The sequence below is a fragment of the Ambystoma mexicanum genome, chromosome 4p (assembly GCF_040938575.1).
Source record: "Ambystoma mexicanum isolate Mex_15411 chromosome 4p, UKY_AmexF1_1, whole genome shotgun sequence".
Classification (NCBI taxonomy): domain Eukaryota; kingdom Metazoa; phylum Chordata; class Amphibia; order Caudata; family Ambystomatidae; genus Ambystoma; species Ambystoma mexicanum.
This window is the reverse complement of record NC_090927.1, coordinates 425,042,981-425,069,047: the sequence shown is the minus strand read 5'-3', so window position 1 is coordinate 425,069,047 and position 26,067 is coordinate 425,042,981.

Here is a 26,067-nt window from a genome sequence, read left to right as displayed (position 1 = left end):
TGCCCAGAACACCCTCAGAAAGGCAGGCCGTTGTTCAGGACTTTTACAGAGTGGTACACTTCCCCAAAGTGCTTGGTGCCATAGATTGCAACCATGTGGCCCTACGTCCACCTAGGGCCACTGAGCACATCTACCGAAACCGCAAGCACTGGCATTCCATCAATGTACAGGTGGTATGCGATGCAAAGGGAATCATCACCTCTGTCTATGCAAACTACCCTGGCTCCACCCATGACAGTTTCATATACAGAATGTCTGCCCTGAGCCGGGCCCTGGAAGCTGGGCAGTATTGCGACACATGACTCCTAGGTGAGTACAAATGCCCTTGCACATGCATGCATGTCACGCACACACACAAATACACAAACGCCAATAATAACAACCATTATCAACTCTCCAGGGGACAGTGCCTACCCTCTGAGCAACCACATGATGACGCCAATCCGGAAACCCCACCACAGCACCCCAGGTAAGATACAACGCGGCTCATATTGCAACCAGGGCCAAAGTGGAGCGCACATTCGGAGTGCTCAAGTCACGCTTCCGCTCCCTTGACCGCTCTGGTGGGCAGCTCCTCTATGCACCCCCAGTAGTGTGCAGGATCATTGTGGCAGCATGTGTCCTGCACAATGTTGCAACACGGCAGGGCGTACCAGTGGACATGGTGGTGCCCCCACATCCCCAACCACAGGCATAGGCGCTGCCCATGGGTGGGGATAGGGCACGTGGCGAGGATGCACGGACCCAGCTTGTGGACCCATTTTTCACCTAAACTCCCACCCCTGCGGAGTGCACACAGGCCTGGCATATACCAGGTGACAATCGATGATGACAAAGAGACGGTCAACTGTCACAACCTTACCACCCTGAGATTGTTGCCATGGAAGTGTCACATTGTGTGCATCCCTAGATACTTAAACACAAGCAATCCTGTGTGACCAAAAGGCACAAATGCAAGGTGTGAATCACACACACCTGCAAAACAGGCCATGACTATCACTGGTATGTCACTCAAACCCTCCCAAAGCACAACATGACATGGCAAGCAATAGCCATACACCAACACAGTACCAATAAGGTACACATTGCCATGTGAAAAATGTAAATTGGCATCAGACAATGATGCCTGACATGGAATCAGATGAAATGACTAACCAACAACCTCCCACGCAAAAGAAGTCATACCCAAATGCATTCCAAAAGTCAAGTTGTAACATAACAATGAATGCCTGTCTACATGCACATTGTGCATTGAAAAATCAACACTGCAGCTTCTGTGTGCCGTGTCCGCCTCCTGCAACACACTGCTCAGTGCACAGCACAGTTAACAGCCATTGCGTGTGATGCACACCCTGAGCATCACATCTAAGCGACAAACCACGTCAAAAAGCAAATTAGGCATGTACAGGATCCCCAATTGGTCATAGGACATGTGCTGCAGGGACACAGTGGGCACGAGAAGGAAAACAGAGTGTACACATGGACATGGAAGGGTGGTTGTACATGTAGTGCATTATAGTGTGAGTGTGTGGGTCAGTAGGGACATGCACTCAACATATGCATGTGCAATCAAGTGACCATCAGTGTCCTCTACACATCACATGTGAACATTCACCATGTGTACACCCCAGCATGTCAAACCCAAAACATTCCCTTCACACCTAAAAGGTAAACACCACACATGAACAGGCATTGATCAGCAGAACACATCATGTACATAGGATACCACAATTACAATGTCAGGGTGCCCATCACACTACAGGGCAAGGCAACTATCACCAACCAAGCACCACCCCTCCCTCACAAATCACCATGACCCACTGAACAACTGCACCGGGTTTATGGAGCCTACATCCTTGAATTCCACCTGGCCACAGGATCACCCTTCCCCTTTGTCACCATCTCTCACCTTCTGTGTAAAAAGTTGCCTGCACCCTCAGAGTCCACCTTGATTTGCATAAACACTACATCCAAGAGAACTCAAAGCAGGCCAACACAGAAGCCAAGCAAAAAGCTTGCAGGCAGAAAAACTAACCAGAACAGCCTCCAGTAGATGACTTGAAGTAGCAGTACTTCACAAAGGCCAAGTACTAACACAATGACGTAACAACCAAGGTAGCACAGTAAAACAATGTCACAACAGGATGTGTACCATGTGTGGTACATAACATAGAATGAGGCACCACAAACGGATGTGTACTGTCACTGCTCCCGTGTACAGGTGCAGGAGTGGCACAAAGCAACCACCCCCACCGTGGTCGGGGTGGCTGCAAGGTCAAACTCACACAGGCCTCTGAGACCCTGGTGGGGAAGGAGGGTCAGGTATATGGAGTCGGGACAGGTGTTGGCATACTGGATAACCGGAACGAGGGGCAGGCGAGGGGAGTAGGATTGACACAGGAAAGTAGGGAATGGCCAAGAATGTAGTACTCACATTAACACATACACAATCATACCAAACTTGTTCATCATAAACATAGCAGCAATTCACTGAAATGGAAGTCAAAGAGAAACTTATCTCTGGGGTGAGTGCTGGCCTCCTGCCTGCGCACTCTCAGGTCCGGTAACAGGAGCACCTCAATGCTGCAAAGAGAGCCACAGTTAAAAATCTGTGTGTGCCCATAACACACAAACACACCACCAAATATGCCCCAAAGTAACAAACTACTCTACAAACAGACGATCTGGTGTGGATCCTTCGTACCCATACGTAACATTAGCCCTGTGATGGTTCATACACAGTCAATGCAGTAAGTCAGGCGCCGGTGGGTGTGTGGCAAATGGAACACCAATGTGTCACGAATCACACAGCATGCAATGTTCCCTGGGTAAGCAGACAGACGCATATAGCAAGGTATGACTTCCAAACAAGTCGTGTTCCACCACGACCCAAATAAACTAGGCAGTGCATGTTTCAAATTCTACATGGAAATGAAATGCACTGCACCCGAGTCTGTCCCTTGCAGTCTGTCCCTGTCAGCTGCTTCTTTACATTTCAAGGCACGCTACTTGGGTGATACAAGTGCCTCAATGGACCATGGTGGACCGGAGGGAATGTGCCACTGCCCCTGAAGGTGCCCTAGACAACCTTACAATCAACTAGCCATGGGTCCATCAACACATCTGAGCTGTATTGTGCTTTTCAACACCAATATTCGGCCAAGCTCACCCTCAGTGCTGCTACTAAGCATGCATGTGCAACTGGCCTGGTGGAAGGTTTGCTGTGTTGTGGCCCCCCTGTGCTGCTCACCTTGCCTGGAGTCCCTTGAAACACGTCAGCAGTTTTCGAATGTATGATTGCAATCCCTGTGCCTCTGCTTCCACACACATGTGCATGTGGGCACCACCAAACGGGTCCAGATTCCAGACGTTCAATGGCCCAGGTCTGCTGGCAAAGGTGGTCTGGAGGCTCATCCCCCTGCAGAAAGGGCATGAAACACATGGTTAATGCATTAGATTCATCTGTGTGTGTCTCTTCAGGCATCACATCACTGGACCATGTCAGAGATGTACATCAGAAATCACACCACAGTCCGTCTTTCACAGCCAAAGTGTGGAACACACTATCTAGGGCATGAATTGCAACAAGCACATGTACAGTAAAGATAAGAAACTTACTACACAATGCATGGCAATGAATGTACACATGAATCATGAAACACCCCATCTAGCAAAAGCAGAACAGTGGTCAATAACACCCCAATCATCCCCACCAGGGGTGTTAACACAAGGTCCACAGCATCAGACATGCCACAGATATGACAGTCCAAAGCCCTTGTGTAATAGGCTGTTACACCGAACCATCCTTGCAAGCCAAGGGAAGAAGGAGTGGCATATGTGAGTCAAGGACCCCAAGCAGCAAACACATACACAAGACAAGCCTGAAGGGCCCAGCTGGAACAGACAGTGGATGCTTTCAAAAGCCACAAAGCACCACACTGTCACATGAAAGCACAATAGACAAGCAATTTTAAACTATATTAACTAATTACACTAACTACGAAAAACCTACTTTACCTAATTAAACTAACTATCAAACAGAAACTTAACTAACTAAACTAAAAGAAAAATCAAAAATGGCCACATACGACCCAGGGAGGTGGAGGGTGGCACCCAGAAGGGGGGAGGTACAGGGTGCTGCTCAACACCCACATGCGATAATGCTGAGCCAAAAAATAAAACCTCCATGGGCTCAACGCCTGCACAGCCCGACCTATGTGGGAGATAGATGGTCGTCCGAGTCTGGCTCATCCTGGAAAGGAGGACGTGGCAAATTAACCTGGCCACGCCTTGCCGCAGCTTGCCCCTCATCGGCAGCAAGTCTGCCGGACGGTGAGCCCGGTTCTGTGTGGCGATGACACGTAGGTCTGCATGCAGAACCTCCCCTGATACACGTGCTTCCTCTTGCAAGGTAGCACGTGTAACACGGAGTTCCTCCTGCAAGGCCTGGCTTGACAACCGCTGCACCTCCCGGCAAGCCTGTAGCTCAGCCGAGATGGTACGCTCAAGATGTGCAAACCTCCCCTCTGACCGCTCCCTTTGGGACATCAGAAGGACACCCAGAGTGGATCTGAGGGAAGCATACTCCCCCTCAGGGCCTCCATGTGTGCCTCTGCATGAGCAGCAATTGCTTGATGCAGAGATAACATTTCAGCCTGGTGTGCCCTGTCTGAGGCCACCATGCCCAGGCTGAGCGAGCGGGCCGTGGATTGTGCCGCCTGCTGCTGGAGAAGCACCTGCCTAGCAGGGGGGAGCACGGATCGGGCCACACGCTCCATGCTCTCAGCGATGTTCTCCATTGCTGCCCCCTGCCGTTCTGAATTGGCAGTCATGTCTTGCTCCCACTCAGTATACAGCGGTTGTGCGCGGAGACCGCATTGCTGGGCTTGGCCCCTGCGGGACCCAAGGACCGGTTGTCCTCGTCGTGTTGGCACTGCCCGCAGCTGCACGACTGCATGCCCCCATCGACGTGATGTCCCAGGCACATCAGTGACTGGTGTGGAGGGTGACCCTGCGTCCCGATCCACCACGGGTGGAGGTTCCAAGACAGTCTGACCCCTCAGTGCAGGTGTCACGGACAGAGGAGTGTCCACATCAGAATCACTCACCCCTGACACATGGACCTGATGCTCATCCAACTCGACATGGACGTCAGAGTCGTCATCAGGGCTGGACTTGTAGGCAGCCAGAGACAAGATGGCCTGTAGCACTTGGGGGTTTTCGTGGCCTGCCACCCCACGACCCCCACTTGTGCTGGGTTGATGTAGTGATACCAACCCTGTGCCTGGCATGACAACACCATCCTGCAGCTCCATTGCGTCATCATCTGAAAAATAGAGAAAAAAAAGGTCACTACACATGTCAGAAGCACACAACACACACACACACACACCAACAACATCAGGCAGACATGTGACACAGAAAATAGAGCCTGGCATGCATGCTTGGTCAACTTGGAATTGCTTCTGTGATCAGAACTGTTGACAGGTGGCAGTCTGCATTGAAGTGGGTCTATGCAGTGCAGCAAATATGTATGTTACTCACTACCTACATGTACAAGGACTCCATGGTGTGTGTCAGAAAATGTGAAGGCAGTGCAAGGTCAACTTCAGGCATCACGTGCAATGTGCATTCAATGGGTAGCATATCTACAAGCAAAGCACCCCTCCACCCAAGTGCAAAAGCAGGGATTCCTAGCATGGTCTCAAAAGGCTGACCATAGACCTGTGTATTGACAGACAGTGTTGACTAGCATCAACAGCTTCATGTGAGTCAAGTGACAACACTGCAAATGATGATGGGACAGTAAGCAGGACACATGATGAAACGTCTGGAGGCCACCCACGTGTGAAGAGGACACTACACCAGTTGGACAGAGTCATTGGCCATTAAACAGGCTGAGGCCTGTGACCCACCCAGATTGTCAGACCCTAAACATGCGTGCAACGCAGTACTGAGCCACAGTAGACATGGGAAGGCTGATGAAATGCCATGCAATGTATGTCACCCAGGACTTGTATTACCGTGATCATCCAGTCAAGGACACATAGGGGCATGCGTGCAATGCACATGGAGCATGAATGAGCACTCATGTCCCTGCGGGGCATCTGACCTCTGCACAGTACAAGTGAGATACCTTGCATCAAGAACTAAGGCTGTACCACACAGCATATGTCTGGCACATTGGTTGTGGGAAGTTAGCATGTACACAGGAAGCATTAACAGGGAAGTACCCAACAGCAATATTGAAGCATACCAGTGCAAAGGTGGAATTGGGGTGCAGAGCAGGGGGTGGAGGGGCAAGGGAGCATGCCTACATGGAGTACCCGCATGCAGGCAGAGGACACATGCACATCAGTCATGCTATGACATCGTGCCTGGGCTGAGAGGAAGGTCACCCCACGCTACATGCAGAAGGGCCAGTGAGCTGGGACATGGACTGGAGGGGCATCCTGGTAACCAGCATATGAGTAGGATGCAATAGTGTTGATGCCGACAGTCCCCGTCTGCTCCACATGTCCACCATCCAGCAGAGCAGACATGCATCATGGAAGCATTGCATTACTTGCACATCCGAACCATGTACACCTCACATGTAGTGGCAATCATGCACAACACATCCCACAAGTAAAACACACACGTCCTCAACAAACATTCTTGGAATGTGGCTCAGACCCTGGCAGGCTAATGCCGCCCTGACCAGTATGGCCAGTGGGTTCGGTGGATTGAGCCAAGGGAGTGGCAGGTGGAGGGACGACCAAAGGCCTGACTTCTGTCAGTGGTAGCTGGGTGCCCTCAAATGGACCCTGCGCAGCAACATCCGCTGTGGCAGGGTCATTGACCGCAACTGTCCTGGTTGGCAGACTCACAACCGGGGTGTTGTTGGCTGCATCTGCCCCTGCACTTGCCAACACCCGGCTGTTTGGGGCAGCAGATGACATAACTGCCCCAGGGACACGTGTCTTGGTCAGGGAAGCCCTGCGTGCCCCTACGGTTTCCCTCCTGGCCTGTTGGAAATCTTCCAAGGGCTCCTCCAGTACCAACGCAGGCAGTGCTGGCAGACCCTGAGCCTGGGTGGCGGTGTCCACAGCTGCACCTGCAGCTACCACTACCCTTGGGCCCGTGGCAGTCGATGGAATGGACTGCCAGGTCACACGGGCGCCAGTGCCAGATGCAGAAGCTGCATCTCCCGGAACCACAGGGGGTGGTGGCATGACTGCACCGACACATGGCACGACATTGTGCTCAAGTGGCACACCCCTGCCTCTTCCCCCTCTGCGGCTGCCCTGGACACCCTGGAGTCCCCCTACTCCCTGGTCACCCCGGTCACGTCCCTGACCACGCCAGCCACGAGGAGTACGCCCAGCTGAGGCGCCCCTCACCTTTGGTGGCCTCTCAACCATGGCACAGATGTAGTAGTGCCGGCACAGATGGAGTTGTGCCAATGGGAGGTGTACACCACAATTGACCTGGGCAATTGGGGTGAAGGGGGTGGGAAGCACGATGTTAACAGCCCCCCTGCACCTGCAAGGCTGTATGTGACCCCGGTGATGTAGTGACGGGTCACGCAACGCTCAGGCACCCCAAAACTGCTGGAAAACTGTGCACGCAACCCTGCAGCATACGTGCGTGGAATCAACCTCCCGCAGTACGCGGTGGCACCCAGTAACATGAAAATCACGTACGCGTGGGACACGCAGGCTACTATGACATCAAAAACGGTGCGATAAACAGGGGCACCCACAGTGGGAAAAATAGCGTGTGCGACTCACCGTCTGACTAGCGCGATGCAGAAAAACACGCATAGCCAATCCCCCCGCCAAAAGAAGAGATACGTCCTTGATAGCTGTGAAGTTGTGATGGCGCGCGAAACAACAGGAAGCAGCAACACACGTCGGTCTCCATGAAAGGCACATACAGCAAACTGCTCGCCCTGCTCACCTTTAACCCATGCTGATGGAAAGGCCCGCACGTGTCATGTCACTTACGCGCGTACGGCCTTTCCTCGGATTACACACTGACGTGCAAGATTTTCACGTGCCAAACTACTCTGTATCTAGCTGGCCACGCGAAAACACACGGAAGACCACGCTCCTGCCCAGAAGGTCGAATTACCGCCCTCCAGATCCCCGAGCACACTCCCACCTGCCATCTGCTGCTGCCTGATTGCCTGCTGCCCACGTGCCCTGCCATTTGCTGCCTGCACATCAGCCAGGGGTGCTGTTGCTGTGACCACCCCTGTTGGACCGAAGACTCCCGACTGCTATTCCATCGCTCCACAGCCCAGCCCCAGGACCCAGTTCCCCACCCACACCTGCCTCTGGGGTTGCCATGTCGGGCACTACACCATCTGGCACCACTGGCAACCCCCAGCCAGAGAGACAGAGGGGCACCGCTTCACTGCCACCGAAGTTGGTGTCCTGGTGGAGCAAGTCCTGGGGCAGTATGATGCCCTCTTCTGAAGTTTGCGCGCCGACACGGAAGGACGGACTCGGATCTGGACGGACCTCGTGACTGCCATCAACGCGGAGGGGGTGGCAGTCCGAGAATTCCAACATGTCAAGGAGCGCTGGGAGTACTTCAGGTCCAGGACCCTCAACAAGGCCCGGTGCCTCTTGAAGGCAGCGGATTCTAAGGGGCGCCGGGGCCACCTGTCGGAACATCAGATGAGGGTCCTGGAACGCATATGCCCAGTGCTCCACGTCCAGGTCCTTGATAGGCAGACCCGTCTGGAGTCGAGCGGTAAGTGCACTGTGCATACTGAATGGAAGCTGTGCGTGTGGTGGTGTGCCAGTAGTGTGCAGGTTGTACATGTGGTTTTGTTGGGCCATGTATGGATGTGTATGTACAGGGCTGTGAGGCTGACACATGCAAGTCCTTTCATGTGTGAGATGCATGGATGGTGTATGTGTGGGTAAGCATGCAGGACAAATGCAGATGTGTGAGCACACATGTTTGGATTACTGTGTATGTAAGTTGGCATGGTTGTGGTGTCACACATGGATGTTGGTTCCAGCTGCATGTATCTGCACCGTGTACATGAGCATGTGTGTGTATTTGACAAGGGTGCAACAGTGATGCAACATGGATGCATGTGAGACTGATATGTAGAAGACTGATTGCCAGATGTGACATGGATGCCAATCTCATCACTGCGACAGTTGGCGGAGGTGTACACATGCATGTAAGTGTGGTGGCGTGTGTGCATATCTAGTGTGTTTCATGTGATGTCTGGCTCACCTTTGGCTGCTCATGTTGTTGTATGTGTATGGATGGTGCTGGCTGTTGCGATATGGCTGTGGAATAGCTCATGTGTGTGAGTTGCAATGGCATGTGTGTTGGGGATTGCGATGCCATGTCTGAAGTTTGACAATGCCACTCATGTACAACTGTCATGTGTGTATGAGTCCATTGTACAGTGCCCTGATGCCTGTCTCCTATCTCTCCCTGTCTGCAGCGTCAACTGATGAAGAGGGCGGAGAAGGTGCTGTGGAGCACAGCGGCAGGGATCGCACCGCCAGCCGGAGACGCAAGGCCCGGCTCCCCTCCCAGGTTGTCATCTCGTCGGGGAGTGAGGAGTCCGGTGCCACGTCCCAGGTCGCAGCTGCCGAGGGGAGGTCCAAGAGGCGGAGGTTGGAGTTGGACTCCTCGGCAGCTGAAGGGGCAGCTGAGACCCCACAGGGCCCGACGGAGGAAGATGGCACGGAGTCATCCAGGTTGGTGTGGGGTTTGGTGGAGGAGGAGGCCGTGCAAGGGACAGAGACAGGGTCTGGAGGTGGGGATTCCACTGGTGCTAGTGGTGCAGTGCAGGGGCAGGTACAGGAGGCAGCACAGGCCGCCGCGGAGGTGCCTGTGTGTAATCCTGTCCCCGATCCTGTGACTGCATCATCTTGCACCAGCAGGGATACCTACGTCCAGACCCGTTCTCAGGGAGTGGATTGGCTTACACCAACTGGCCTTCCTCTCCCTGCGGATGTGGCTATCCGGCACCGGGTTGAGCCTGTCCTGGGTGGGGTGGCGTTGCGTCAACGTGCCATGCGAGCTGACCTGCAGTCTTTTCATGAGGAGACTGCACGTCTTCTCGCATGGCTCGTTGACCGCGTTGACCCACTGGGACAGCTCACCAGGGCCGGATTCCTCTGTTTTCTAGACCTTGTTCTGACCCACTCCTCAACTGAACCCCCTATGCGCCAGTCTTCCTCCGTGCCATCTTCCCACCCATGTGTCACCTGGGTGCCCTGTGGAGCTCCCTCTGACCCTGCGGGCAGGCTGGTGGAGGACACATCCCTGCCATAGATTGGAGTCGGACCTCAAGCAGGGGTGGCCACCTCAATAACTGCACCCCAGCCTGAGGAGGATGTGCAGGCAGCAGGAGCCAGGGCACAGGCAGCGGCACAGCAGCAGCAGCAACAAGGTGGGAGCCATGATGGCTCGGGGACTTCATCGGAGGGGCAGGCATCGGCCCGAGGGCAGGAGGAACCTGGACAGGAAGTGTCTTCCGTGTGGCAGCGGTTGGGCCATGGGATAGATGCGGAGCGGCAGCGGGCGGAAGAGGCACGGCTCACGATGGTCAGGGCGGAGAACTCCATGCGTAGGCCCTGAGGCGGGCCGAGTGCCTCAAGGCCATTCGCAGGGACCTGGAGATCCAGATGTCATCGTCCCTGCGAACCCTCGGGGCCATGGAAGAGGACCGCCTCCGGGACATCGAGCAGGAGTTCGATGATGCCCTGGCCCGGGACATCAACAAGTGAGCCGTTGGACTTGCCCGCTGCCCTTGTAAATAGTTTGTTAGTTAGTATTAGGTGTTTTTTCTTTATTTTGGACCGCTTGGACAATGCACCACATTTTTGTATATAGTTTTTTTATTAGGTTGTAGTTTTTGGTAGGTTTCATTTCTTAAGTTGGGCTCATGGACCCTGGATTCTTCAATTGTACATAGTTCTACATTGGATTCATCTTTTTAAATATTTTTTTTGTGTTCACCATGGAGCAATGGTTTTGACTTTTTTTTTTCCCTTGGATTTGATTTTTTGACCTGTGACTTTGGACATTTGTTTTTGGATTTTTTTTGCTTATGGTTTCTTGATTTTCATTATTTATCGGACATGGACCATTTCTTTTGTTATTCCCATTGCTGTGTGTTTAATTTGATTTACGTTCATTTTATCTTTAATATATATTTTTTTATACTTCCATTTGCGGTATTATCTCATTGGTTTCATGCATGTCATGATATGGGTTTTGACATTCACTTGCACCCATTGTATGTGTGTGACGGACATGTGTTCATTTACATACTTGCCATTGGGGTTGTATCATGTAATTGGCATTTCTATGTGGGTGGATGCAATACTTGGGTGGGTCTTTGGCATGTGGAGGCTGGCCATAAGGGCCAGGGATATATATTGTGATGACATGTTGGCTGGGGGACATGAGTGGGGGCCTGCTGGCAGGTGCCCCTGACTGCTGGGGGGTGGGGGTGCAGGGGAACATGAGTGGGACATGAGTGGGGTCCTGCTGGCAGGTGCCCTGCACTGCTGGGGGTGGGGGTGCTGGGGGACATGAGTGGGACATGAGTGGGGGCATGCTGGCAGGTGCCCTGCACTGCTGGGGGGTGGGAGTGCAAGGGGACATGAGTGGGACATGAGTGGGGGCCTGCTGGCAGGTGCCCTGCACTGCTGGGGGGTGGGTGTGCAAGGGGACATGAGTGGGGGCCTGCTGGCAGGTGCCCCGCACTGCTGGGGGGTGGGTGTGCAAGGGGACATGAGTGGGGGCCTGCCGCGAACCCCAGTAATACACGTACCCCACTCGCACAGGGCCTATCGTGTGTGAAACTTCCCGCGAACCCCAGTAATACACGTACCCCACTCGCACAGGGCCTATCACATGTGAAACTTCCCGCAAAGCCCAGTAATACACGTACCCCACTCGCACAGGGCCTATTGCGTGTGAAACTTCCCGCGAACCCCAGTAATACACATACCCCACTCGCACAGGGCCTATCGCGTGTGAAACTTCACGCGAACACCAGGAATATTGTCCCTGTGCGAGCAAGCGGGGTACGTGTAGTTCTGGGGTACAGCGTGAAGTTTTACACGCGAAAGGGCCCTGTAGAGCGGAGTACATGTATTCCTGGGGATTGCGTGAAGTTTCACCCGCGATTTCAGCAGGGTACGTGCATTACGGGTTTCGCGTGAAGTTTCACCTGCGATTTCAGCAGAGTACGTGTATTCCTGGGGTTCGCGTGCAGTTTCAGCCACGATTTCAGCAGGTTACGTGTATTACGGGGTTTGCATGAAGTTTCACCCGCGATTTCAGCAGGGTACGTGTATTCCTGGGGTTCGCGTGAAGTTTCAGCCGCGATTTCAGTAGGGTACATGTATTACGGGGTTTGCATGAAGTTTCACCCGCAATTTCTGCAGGGTAAGTGTATTACGGGGTTCGCATGAAGTTACACCCGCGATTTCAGCAGGTTACGTGTATTCCTGGGGTTCATGTGAAGTTGCACCCGCAAAAGGGCCCTGGTCGATGGAGTACGTGATTTTCAGGGGTGCGCGGCAAGTTTTACACACGAAAGGGCAACGCCCGTGCACAATACGTCACAGACGCGCTTACGCGCTAAGGGCCTTTGGTCCAATGATATCGCGTACGCGTGCTGACGCGCTTACGCGCTAAGGGCCTTTCCTCGAATTACATGCTGACGTGCAAGATTTTCACGTGCCAAATCACTCCGTATCAAGCTGGCCACGTGTACACACACGGAAGAACACGCTCCTGCCCTAAAGGCCATTTTCCTGCCCCCAAGAGCCCCGAGCATGCTTCCACCAGCCATCTGCTGCTGCCTGTCTGCCTGCTGCCCACGTGCCCTGCTCTTTGGTGCCTGCACGTCAGCCATGTGCAGGGGTCCAGTTGCTGTATCCACCCCTGCTGGAACAGAAGACTCCCGACTGGGATTCCATTGCTCCACAGCCCAGCCCCAGGACCCAGTTGCCCACCCACTCCTGCCTCTGGGGTTGCCATGTCGGGCACATATCCATCTGGAACCACTGGCAACCCCCAGCCAGAGAGACAAAGGGCCACCAGCTTCACTGCCACCAAAGTTGGTGTCCTGGTGGAGCATGTCCTGGGGCATTATGATGCCCTCTTCGGAACAAGACGCTTCAACAAGGAAGGACGGACCAGGATCTGGACGGACATCGTGACTGCCATCAACGCGGAGGGGGTGGCAGTCCGCGAATTCCATCATGTCAAGAAGCGCTGGGAGGACTTCAGGTCCAGGACCCTCAACAAGGCCCGGCGCCTTGCGGAGGGGGGCCGGGTCAGCCTGAGCAACATCCAGATGAGGGTCCTGGAACGCGTAGGCCCAGCGCTCCACGCCCAGATCCTTCGGAGGCAGACCCGTCTGGAGTTGAGCGGAAAGTGGCCAAGCATTGCTGTGTGAGACAGGGCATGTTGCAGTGTGCTGGTAGTCTGATACTTGCCTGTATGTGTGACATAGGCCATGTATGGATGTGTGTGTGCAGGGACATCATGGTCATGCATGTGGGACCAGTTATGTGTGAACCACATGGTAGGTGCATGTGTTTTAATGCAACATGAGGACCTCTATGCAGAATGCACATCTGAAAGCATGCCAGTCTCTGTTCCTGGACATGGAGGGGGGTGACGAAAGGGTGCTGATGTCATATACATGTATGGTGCACATGTGTGTGTGTGTGTGTGCGCCAGAGAAGTGTGTGTTTGACTTTGAAACGCCATGGATGCATGTGACTTTGAAGGCAACGTTTTGGTTTACAGGGGCCCTTGTACATGGGTGTTGATGTTGAATGCAGGCGCCGGGAGTGTTTCTGCATGTGTGTTGCATGCATTGACCCATGTGTTGTGGAAGGACAGGATGGAAGTGACATTTGACAGTGCCACTCATGTGTTATTGCTTCCTGTCTAGGGTATTTTGTACTGTACCCTGATGCTTGTGTTCTATGTCTCCCTCTATGCAGCGTCAAGTGAAGAAGAGGGCGGAGACGGCGCTGTGGAGCCAAGCAGCGGGGATGCCTCCACCGGTTGGCGACGCATGGCCCAGCCACCCTCCCAGGAATTACCATCATCCGGGAGCGAGGGGGCTGGTGCCGCGTCTGCCACAACGGCTGTGGCGGAAGGGCCAGGTAAGCCCCCCACAGGGCTTCCAATGGCGGAAGACGGTGTGGAGACATCCAGGTTGGTGGTATCCACAGAGGAGGAGGAGCCCGCTACTGAGCCGCACATGGGGCCTGGTGGGGGTAGTACCACTTGTGCAAGTGGTGCAGTCCAGGGCCAGGAGGCAGCACAGGTCACTGCGGAGGGGCCTGTGCATGTCGCTGTCCTTGACCCTGTGACTGCACCATCATGCACCAGCAGGGAGGCCCTGTCCCAGGCCCGTCCGCAGGTAGGGAGAGTGCCATATCACCTGCCTCTCTACTACCTGCGGGCGAGGGGTCCCGCAACCGTATGGGATCCATCCTGGTCGGTGTCGCATTGCGCACGCGTGTCATTCGTGATGACGTGCGTACTTCCTGGGCAGAGAATGCACGCCATCACGAAGAGCAGCGTTGTGATGTGGCACTGCTGGGAGGGGCCTTGGTCGGTGGGTTCCTACATGTGATGTGCACTCTGGCGGACCTCTCCTCCTCTGTGGAGGCTATGCGCCGGTCGTTCTCCACATCGTCTTCCGGCCCAGATTCCACCAGGGCCCCCTGTGGACCTGGCCTGACCAACACAGCCAGCTTGGTGGAGATCCCATCCCTGCCACAGTCGGGAGTTGGCGGTCCAGCAGGGGTGGACACCACAACTGGAGACCAGCAGATGGAGGATGTGCCGGCACCATCGGACAGGGCACATGGACAGCAGCAGCAGCAGCAGGAGCAGGCTGTAGGTGGGAGCAATGATGGCTCGGGGCCATCAACATCGGAGGGGCAGGCATCAGCCATAGGGCAGGAGGACCCAGGAACGGGAGTGTCTTCCGATGGCTGCGGTTGGGCCAGCAGATAGGTGCGGAGCGGCGGCGGGCGGAAGAGGCGCGGCTCACGATGGTCAGGGCGGAGAACTCCATGCATCAGGCGTTGAGGCGGGCAGAGTGCCTCGAGGCAACTCGCAGGGAGTTGGAACAGGCCATGAGTGCCTCCCTGTGAGACCTCGGGGCCAGGACAGAGGCCAGCCTCCGGGACATCGACATGGAGTTCGATGATGCCCTGGCCCGGGACATCACAGAGTGAGCCGCTGGACTTGCCCGCCGCCATTGTATATAGTTAGATAGTGTTAGGTTTCCTTTTGTTTTTTCTTTACTTTGGTTGCGCTTGGACAATGCACGACGTTTCTGTATATAGTTTTTATTAGGTAGTATTTTTGATAGGTTTCATTTCTTCAGTTGGGCCCATGGACCCTGGATTGTTCATCTGTATATAGTTCACCATTGGATTATTCTCTTTTTTTTATTTCACCATGGAGCAATGGTTTTCACTTTTCTTTTTTCCCTTGGATTTGCTTTGTTGGACTGTGACTTTGGACACCATTTGCTTTGGATTTCTTTGGATTATGGTTTCTTGTTTTTCTGTTTTTCAGGGACATGCAGCTTTTCTTTTTTTATTACCATTGTTGTTTGTTTGATTTTCATTACATTCATGTTGTGTTTAATATATTTTTTTTTCATACTTTGATGTGTGGTATTATCTCTTTGGTTTAATGCATGTCATGATATGGGTTTTCACATTCACTTGCAACCATTGTGTGTGTGTGATGGACATGTGTTTATTTACATACTTGCCATTGGGGTTGTATCATGTAATAGCCTTTTCTTTGTGGGTGGATGCAATACTTGGTTGGGTCTTTGGGCTAGGGAGACTGGCCATAAGGGCCATAATTGAGGATCGTTATGACCTGGGGGCAGGGGGACATGAGTGGGACATGAGTGGGGGCCTGCTGGGAGGTGCCCCGCACTGCTGGGGTGTGGGGGTGCAGGGGGACATGAGTGGGACATGAGTGGGGGCCTGCCGGCAGGTGCCCCGCACTGCTGGGGGGTGGGGGTGCAGGGGGACATGAGGGGGACATGAGTGGGGGCCAGCTGGCAGGTGCCCTGCACTGCTGGGGGGTGGGGGTCCAAGGGGACATGAGTGGGGGCCTGATGGCAGGTGCCCTGCACTGCTGGGGGGTGGGGGTGCAAGGGGACATGAGGGGGACATGAGTGGGGGCCAGCTGGCAGGTGCCCTGCACTGCTGGGGGTGGGGGTGCAAGGGGACATGAGTGGGGTCCTGCTGGCAGGTGCCCCGCACTGCTGGGGGGTGGGGTGCAGGGGGACATGAGTGGGGGCCTGCTGGCAGGTGCCCCTGACTGCTGGGGGGTGGGGCTGCAGGGGGACATGAGTGGGACATGAGTGGGGGCCTGCTGGCAGGTGCCGCGCACTGCTTGGGGGTAGGGGTGCAAGGGGACATGAGTGGGGGCCTGCTGGCAGGTGCCCCTGACTGCTGGGGGTGGGGGTGCAGGGGGACATGAGTGGGCATGAGTGGGGGCCTGCTGGCAGGTGCCCCGCACTGCTGGGGGGTGGGGGTGCAAGGAGACATGAGTCAGGGCCTGCTGGCAGGTGCCCTGCACTGCTGGGGTGAAACTTCCCGCAAACACCGTAATACACATACCATGCTCCAATCGCGTGTGAAACTTCACGCGAACCCCAGTTATACACGTACCCTGCTGAGATTGTGGGTAAAACTTCCCGCGAACCCCAGTTATACACGTACCCCACTCGCACAGGGCCTATCGTGTGTGAAACTTCCCGCGCACCCCTGAAATACACGTACCCTCCTGAAATCGAGTGTAACACTTCACGCGCACCCCTGAAATACACTTACCCAGGCCAATAGCATGTTTAACTTCCCGCGCACCCCTGAAATACACGTACCCTGCTGGAATCACGTGTAACACTTCACGTGCACCCCTGAAATACACGTACCCAGGCCAATCGCGTGTAAAACTTCCCGCGCACACCACAAATACACATACCCTGCTGAAATTGCTTGTGAAACTTCCCGCGCACCCCTGAAATACACATACCCTGCTGAAATCGCGTGTGAAACTTCCCGCGCACCCCTGAAATACACATACCCTGCTGAAATTGCGTGTGAAACTTCCCGCGCACCCCTGTAATGCACGTACCCTGCTGAAATTGCGTGTGTAACTTCCAGCGCACCCCTGAAATGCACCTACCCTGTTCGCATAGGGCCAATTGTGTGCGAAACTTCCCGCGAACCCCAGTAACACACGTACCCCGCTTGCCGTGCTGGTACAGGGTTAGCGCAGCCCTTTGTGCAGGATTGGGGATTTTGATGGCTTTTCCCTGCGCGAGGGGCGTTCTTGGGGGCGTAACTGGCGCTGCTGCAGGGTCGCTGCGCCACTGTGCGCCACGGCTGGTTTTGGTAGCTGAAATCCATGAATACGCTGTGCGCAGAAATAGATTTTAGCGCGTGCAGCTGGCGCAGAGATTCGCACGCGCACACTGTGCGCCAGCCGCATGCGCCACTTGTGCGCTAAATTCTATGAATTACCCCCAATGTGTCAACCATACTATGCCTGATTTGATGTTCACAGCTGTTGTAAGGTTGATATAACCCGTGGCAACGCTGAGTGTGGCTTTTTACCAACCTGAGCATCTACATCGCTGTGCCCATTGTAACTGCATTTGACTTCATCATTGTGACACTTCCCTTTATTTTGCTGGTGACACATGCATTGTTCTACCTTTCTAGTCTCTTCCATCACGGGGCACGTCCACACTAGCAGATGACTATATTAAATAAGTAGCTTTTTCACATGTCGTAACATTCATAGCCTTCAATAGTATTATGTAACTGTATGTGGTGTACCTCTTGTTCACTGGTAACTACACTGCAAACATATTATGACCTACTTGACCTGTGCACCCATGTTTTGCAAATGTAATCCAACAAATATGACTTGTGTAGCCTTGTGCTGCAAATCGTACTCACTAATGTAACCTATCTTGTATGCCAATTCCAGTTGCATATGCCTGTCTGCAAGCCTGAAGAAGCCCCCAGCACCATGAGGTGAGGCTTTCCCAGACTGCACACACTCTCCTACTTTGTCTCACACGCTTGTCAGCACACCTGATGTATGATATGATATAATAGGTTATGTATAACATGCTTAATACCCAGCGTTTTTTCTAAGCGCAGACCCGGGGATCAAACCTGTGTTGCTTCGTGTAGTCTTGATTCCAAGGCGAGCATGTTGCCCCTGAGCTATCCTCCTGAGACATGTAGCCCCTGTACCATGAGGTGAGGCTTTCCCAGATTGCACACACACACACCTACTTTGTCTCATTCTCTTGTCTGCATGCCCGATATAGCCCCATACCATGAGGTGAGGCTTTCCCAGACTGCTCACACACTTGCCTACTCTGCTGTAACCCATATGTGTGCTCTTGCACGTCTCTAAATGTACTATGCTCTTTCTGTAACTAGCAACTAGATGCCTCAGGGTTTTAAGGTGCTGAAATAAATGCAAAAAGAAATAAATAAATCTGTGGAAACCTTTCTTGCATGACTTTTGCAATGCTAACATGTTTGTTGATGGCTATTAGTTCCACTTGGAATCTTCTGAATTGAAGACATTCAGTAGATGTCACAAACCATGCTTTTCCATTGCAATAGGAGAAGTGCATTCTGTGACGTGGCCTTTTTTAGTGCACATGTTCTCGAAATGCTATGTGCAAAATGTAGCACTAAATGCAGGATTGTCACATTGCATAGTCCAGTGTTGCCTGCTCTTGTAACCAGGCATTATGTATTGCATGGAATTGATTGTTTCTATGATATTTGTAGTGGGAATTCTTTGACAGGAATTCTAGGCCCAAAAATGTACATAACTAGAGATCTTTGAGAATGGCGATGCACTTAAACAACAGTGGGCATGAACATGGCAGATAGCCCACTGGAACATGCGCAAGCAGAGGTTGAGCTGACCACAAAGGCTGTACAATTTGTCCTCGCGGGTATCTTGAACGGTCAAGTTTGTTCTGATTAATTTTCTCCTAAAATCAATCAAAGGTTTTCCATAACTGTTACCATGAGTTAATGTGTTGCATTCATTTCAGCACTGATAAAATATCAAGCAGACAGCACTGAAAGACAATTGGGGTCATTCCGAGGTTGGAGGTAAGGAATTACCGGCACCGGTAAGGGTGCCGATGCCGGTAATCCCTTACCTCCGTATTCCGAGGTCCCTTTGTGGGTCCTTCCTTACCTCCTGCTTTTAGCAGGAGTTAAGTACGGGACCCGCAAAGGTACTTCGGAGGTAATTATGGTACCGTAATTTACGGCGCCGTAATTACCTCCTTCCCCATTCCCATTGAGCCCTATGGGGCAGAAATGGGAATGGGGAAGGGCAAAAGGTGAATGGGGAATTACCGGTCCCTCCAACCCTGGAATGGACCGGTAATTACTCCATTCACCATGCTGGATTTGGGACGGTTTCGGAGGCAACCATGGAGCTAATTACTCCATGGTTAGCTCCAAACCCGGAATGAGGCCCAGTATGTTTAGGTTCCCACAGAATACATTCATTTGGTAAGTCTCTTTCTTCAGCCGCAAATGTGGTGGTAACTCCTCCACACTTGACATGCTGCAGTTTTGATCTATATTTATTATCTGCAATGTCTTTGGTAGAATCAAAAAGGGATAGATTTGGTGGTTGTGATGTGATTGGTGAAATTGGTAAATGCTCTTCGAAAGTTGCAAATGTGCCTTTAAATGTGGAGATTCAGTTCGTTGTTGATCGGCTCTACATTTCGTGGTCACTTCTGTTAAAAATGGCAGGCGTGGAGGATATATTAGGAGTATAGATAATCTTCCATCACTATAAATGACTCTGCATTGGTAGTTAAGATAGCAGGCTAAGCTGTTGCTAGTAACCACTGAGTCAGTCTGGGGCAGCCCCACCTCGATGCTCAAGCACTTTAGGGTGTGACACAATGGTGTATTCACAGGGCCCATTGGCACCATCAACTAGTACGTCCACTTCGGAACAAGAGCAGCACAGCATCATGTTGGTGGTGGTGGAGTTCATTGTGTGGTGCCATTTGGGCAGAACAGGTAAGACAATGTAACGAGGAATTGACATTGCATTGGCTGAGATATGTCAGTCTGTATGAGCTGGATTAAAAGCTAATGTTGGATGCCATAGAGAATCACATGATCCTGCAGCACTCTACCCTTTTCTAGAGGACTGGGCAACAGGGTAGTTAAAGGGATGTAGTCACTTGGAGAGTTCACAAAAATACATTTCTTTCTCCCTTGTTTCATAAAGTACAATAGATTGGGACATAACCTCACTGAATCCAATGTTAGTTAAAACCAGCGTCAGGAATCCTGTAGAGATCTATAACGACATCAATCCATTCAAAAAGAACATACTACTATGGAAAAGATACATAGATGATGTTCTTATTATCTGGCAAGGAGAGGAAAACATTGCTACCCAATTTTTTAAGTGGATCAATGGACAGAACCAACATCTAAAATTCACTGAGAATTACAGCAAGGATGAAGCCAACTACCTTGACGTCACAAAGTGGATCCAGTGAAGGGAGAGCTGTATGTCAAACCATATAAAAAATCTCCAGATCGCAATGCATCGCTGCACTATACAAGCTTCCACCCGACCCATACATGAGACAATTTACCATTCGGTCAGTTCTTAAGGCTAAAAAATTACAGCACTAACAGGACAGACTACAAAGTAGGAGCTCAAAAATTAAGTACTAATCTACATGAATGAGAGTATCCGGAAAACATGACAAAAAAGGCCATGAAACGAGCAGACAATAACCACCGAGAAGCAATCCTTGAACAAGCACCGAGAGAGAAGAATACAGACAGTCTAGTCTTTGTTAATTCATATAGTAACCTCACAAATAGGATTAAGAAAATTGTGCATCACAACTGGAGTACCTTGGAAAAAGGGAAGGCCCCTTTAGAAAGACCTCTGACCCTGACAGAAACATGGGGGAGGCGGGCTCCAGAGGGACATTTCCCACGTGGGTCCTGTACATGTTGCCAACAAACCAAAAAATCGACATAGATAGATCTTGGTTTAAATAGCCTATAGAAACAAAAAGATCTGACAAACTGTAACTCGAAGATTGTGTTATACGCCATATGGTGCCCTTGTAAGAAAATATATATAGGGAAGACAGAAAGAAAAATAAAGACCTGGGTCACGGTGCACAAAAGTTGTATAAAGAACAAAGAACATTCAGCTCCCCTAGTGGGACATTTTATAGAAAAAATACACAAAGTTGAAGATCAGAGGTGGTCTGTTGTCTACCAGGTGAACACTACAAATGACACTAATCTGGATAGAAAAAAACTAATATTGAAAGAAGAAGAATTAATCTTCCTAACCAAAAGTACAGAAATAGGATTGAACGAAAAATCAAAACAGTGAGTTCTTTTACATCTATCTTAACCTCTACACAAAGGGGGGTGAGACAAACCCTTACATGTGGACTCACCCAGCTCGTTGAAGATAAGCAAATTAAATGGCTTTGAATTTGTTAATTCAAATATCAAATTGGGAGGACAGCAGTATACTTGATAGGTCCATCAGGATCAAAATCAGGAAGCATGGTGCCCATATGGTCTAACTACATCTAGTCTCTAGATAAAGAGAAAACTGCAAACTGATTAGGTCTAATGAAAAATACATCACGCATTCACACCCCTCTGTGACGTAGTGAATCCAATGCAGATACAATGGAACTATACACAGCCATAACACTAAAGTCTTGACTTACGTGTGTTTCTTGCCGTTACGCGTAGTAGACTCTGGTGAAGTGGCGGCCATTGCAATATTCATGCGCGGTCGGCACATCATAAAAAACTGACTATAGGTGGGGGGCCGAAGGTAGGACTTGGTGAGGTACATTTAGATATAAAGAAAAGCACCCTATGATACGTATGATCACGTGACGATGGGTCACTTGATGGCCGGCATCATTTGATAAAAAAGAAACTCAAGACTTTAGTCAGAGGCAAGCTACTGACGAGGATGAAAGTCGAAAAACAGACGGCGCTGAATGCATGAGGGCCAGACAGAAGTGGACAAGGGAGTGATCCGAACCCTAAAAGGGTGCATGAATTAAAAGAAATCCCAGGTAAAAAGAGAATGGGAGGGTGTTTGGTGAAAGTTGTTTTCACACTAAAAGAAACGACCAGCTGAAGCTATGCTCTACTATGGGCTCCATATATAAAAAATGTTAGTTGCTCGGGTTTTTTTTCATATTTGGTCTCTAATAGAGATTATGTGATATTGCCCCCCACCCCTTAGCCCACCAACTGTCGACATCAGGATATCAATGTTCGACAAGAAGTGCATCCCCTGCGCAGGTTAGAAGTTAGAATTGAGCCATTAGACGCGGAGAAGCCTGAAAAACCAAGAGTGACAATGAGCTACTCTTTAGTGGTAAGGACAAAATACGCAACAGATGTAATGTAGAGTGTAGAGACATAACCAAATAGATCTAGGTAGCCATTAACTTGACAAGTAGATCTAGCATGGAAATGGTGTTGTGTCTCTCACATCCTAGGTTGTTGGACATCATTCAAAAAAAGCCACAGGATGATAGAAGAACCCTAAACAAAACGGACCGTTATCCCAGGGTAGCATATCAAAGTGTGGGTGTTAGCAACTGCACGGCCATGGTAAGAACACGAGACATAGTAGGAGACTAAGTTGTGGTGTTACTAGTGTAAAATAGCAAAGTGATGAAGTCTTTTCACGCATTCCATTTGACCTAGGGGCAGTAACCATGGATGGACAGAGATTGTTAGGAGACATTACACATAACATTGTTGTGAAGCTGTAGCTAAATCATTGCAAGACTAGATTAAGAATATGAATTCAAATGACAAGCTTATGGTAATGTGAGATGAATTTCTCTTTAAAGATGAGAGCGTTGAATAAATACCATTGTTCCCTACAAAAACTTTAGGGTCTACAAAAATAATTTTAGAAAGGGTGATAAGACAAAATGACAGTCAAGGCTAGAGCGATGTGTGACCTGGACTATGTCCCAAGAGAAATGAGTTAAAATCAAATGATAAGAAGGAGTGACTAAGTTAATGATTCCCTTCTGCTGTGACATGAAGCACAGCGCGTTGTATTTAATAACAATTACAACTAGGATTGGTCGAATTCTAAATCGATTATCCTCTACTTGCTTCCCATTGATTTCCATTCGGTGATCTTGCATGAAGAGAGGATAAAAGGGAGGATATTAGAAGTTGAACCCCCAACTAATCCAAGAACAAAAGATAAAAGTGTACATTTTGAATAATTATGGTATAGACCCCTGATGAATTTCCTAGTGAAAAGTGTGATATGATAAAGGAAAGAAACATGTTGGGTATTGTATGAGTGTTGTATGAGAGATGGAATGAGTGATGGTAGCACGGGTAGTATTAAATTGTATGGACTGGGGTGTGCTCCCTGAGTGGGAGAGGGCAGCTAACAACAGATCCCTATTTGAAATTTGTTTCCAGTGATACAAAGAATTTGTTGATACATTTAGGTACCACAAAATATTGCTAATGTACAATTGAATGGTGTTAAATCTATTTATGTATGTTTTAGAATTGTGTATAAACAATCTATAAAATAGTAGATGTTGATACTTTTATTGAAATACATTATACAAAAAAGAAACAAATTGATATTTTTGATACAAATTTGAATCGTATGTGATGATTTAATCCAACTCAATACATACTAAAGGGATAGAAACACATGGTCTTTGGGGAAGCAAGTGACCCTGTGAATACATTATATTGTATTATTTTTTAGAGTGCTGTTCACAAGTGGTCCATTGAAAGATTTCCTCTAGTCTCTTGGGTGTTTGTTAAGAGGATGATGACTGCTACACTGGTTGGTAGAGCCAAACAGATTAAGGGAGAAATTCTAAGGTTTGACCACAATACTGTGACTCAGAGAATGGCTCCTGTAGTTGGTAGAGCCAAACATCGTTAGGATGAAGGACAAAATTAAAATGTACCTTTGCAACCATGACTTTCGGCTCTGACGTGTATCAGAAGGTGTAAGAAGGGTCCCAGGTGGAACCGGAGTAGCCAAGTGTCCCCAACATGTTAAACCCGTCTTGAGCATGCCAGCATGTACAGCAGAAGCAGCGCAGCATTCTGGGCTGTGGGAGGTTCATCATAAGGCAGAAGGTAGGACCCAGGAGGAACCCAAGTAGCCCAAGGGTCAATGCCATTTTATATGCAGCACACACACCAGCATGGGAATCTGTGCCGTAGGAGGTGTGTCAGAAGGTGAAAGGAGGAACCCAGGAGGTACCAAGCAAACATGCCATGTTAAACCGGTCTTCAGATTGTGAGTGTGCTGAGCAGCAGCATGGCAGTCTGGGACGTGGGAGGTGTGTCAGAAGGTGGAAGGATGAATCCAAGAGGAACTGGAGTAGCCCGAGCATCCCTGCCATGTTAAATCCCTCTTGAGTGTTGCAGTGCATGGCAGAAAAGCATTGCAGTCTGGACCATGGGAGGTGTTTCAGAAGGAAGGATCCAGGAGGAACCAGAGTAGCCCAAACGTCCCTGCCATGTTAAAGCCATCTTGGATGTGTTACTGCAAACAGCAACAGCAGAAGTCAGTCAGGGCAGTCTGGGCAGGCTCAACATTCTTGGTGGTGCCTGTCTGTAACCTCAGCCAGCCAGCCCTGGCCACTTCTGATCCTGTGTTCTTCCTCCCCTTTCCATCCTGTCTTGCCTAATGCACACATCACCATCACTGATCACTAGACTGCTCACTCGCTCACAAAACATCCTGGAGCTGCTTTGGCACTGCTCAGAAACCAGTGTGGCGTAGTTACACGGATAGTGCAAGGACGGCTAGTTTCCATGCTCTGGCTGTGTGACTGAACTCAGGTATGTCCGACCGATGCATGGCCGTCCGAGAGCCCACTCAACCAGAGCGATAGCTGTATCTACAGCGTTCCTGTCTGGTGTGCCCGTGCTTGACATCTGCAGGGTTGCTACGTGTAGGTCAATGCACACCTTCACAAAGTTCTACTGCGTCAACAGGGATTCCAGGGAGGAGTCTAGAGTCGGCCAAGCAGTGCTGCGCAACCTGTTCGCTTGAATGTGAGCCTGGTGAGGAGGTTAGTGTTTAATGTTGTTAATGTCTCCTACTAACAATTTCCCTTTCTACATCCACCTCTCAAACTCCAAACCAAACACAACCAAAACCAACAGCACAACAAACCGCACAAACTTCACTACATTGCAACAACAAAACAAAAACACACATAGTCTTGCACAACAGTACATGACTACCGGCCACAAACATCCCAGGCCCAGCCAACGGACCCACCGGACTGAGGCCGCCAACAGCACATCACTGCTCTCTTGCACTTTTCCTGCTTCATCCCACTAACTCAACCTCCCCTCCTCTTTCAGAGCCGCCAGAGCGCCAGGAGACCACTCCGGTGGTGATAGTGCGCGGTACAAATGTCCTTTAACATTAACATTAACATTAACATGTCTGAGCCCACTGAACCTGGCTGTTTGGATCAGATTTTTCATCTGTGCACTTGAAATTAAAACTAAGATGGTGTGGTGTTTGTTTGAACCATACCGTGCTTCTCACTTAATTGAACCCTATTGTCTGGTGCCTGTGTTTTTTGTGGTCGGCATCAAGGTAACTCAGGCAATCTTGGTGTCTCACACATGTTGTGTCTGTATTGTAGCTCTTATTTTGTTATATTGTGCTATGAGATGGGTTAAACAACCTTTAGAAAACACCCAATAGCCAGTTGTGCTGTGAGTGCATACAACATTTTGCATATCTGGAAATATACATGGAGTTTTTTTGACCAACCGGATACCTGGACTTATTTAGTAAATACAGCAGTGATTGTATTCTTTTGGGGACGGGGTGTCGGACTATGGTAACCCTATAGGCCGGTCGGGTGCTACCTTTTACACTGTGATATGCAGAATGATTTTATGGTCTTGA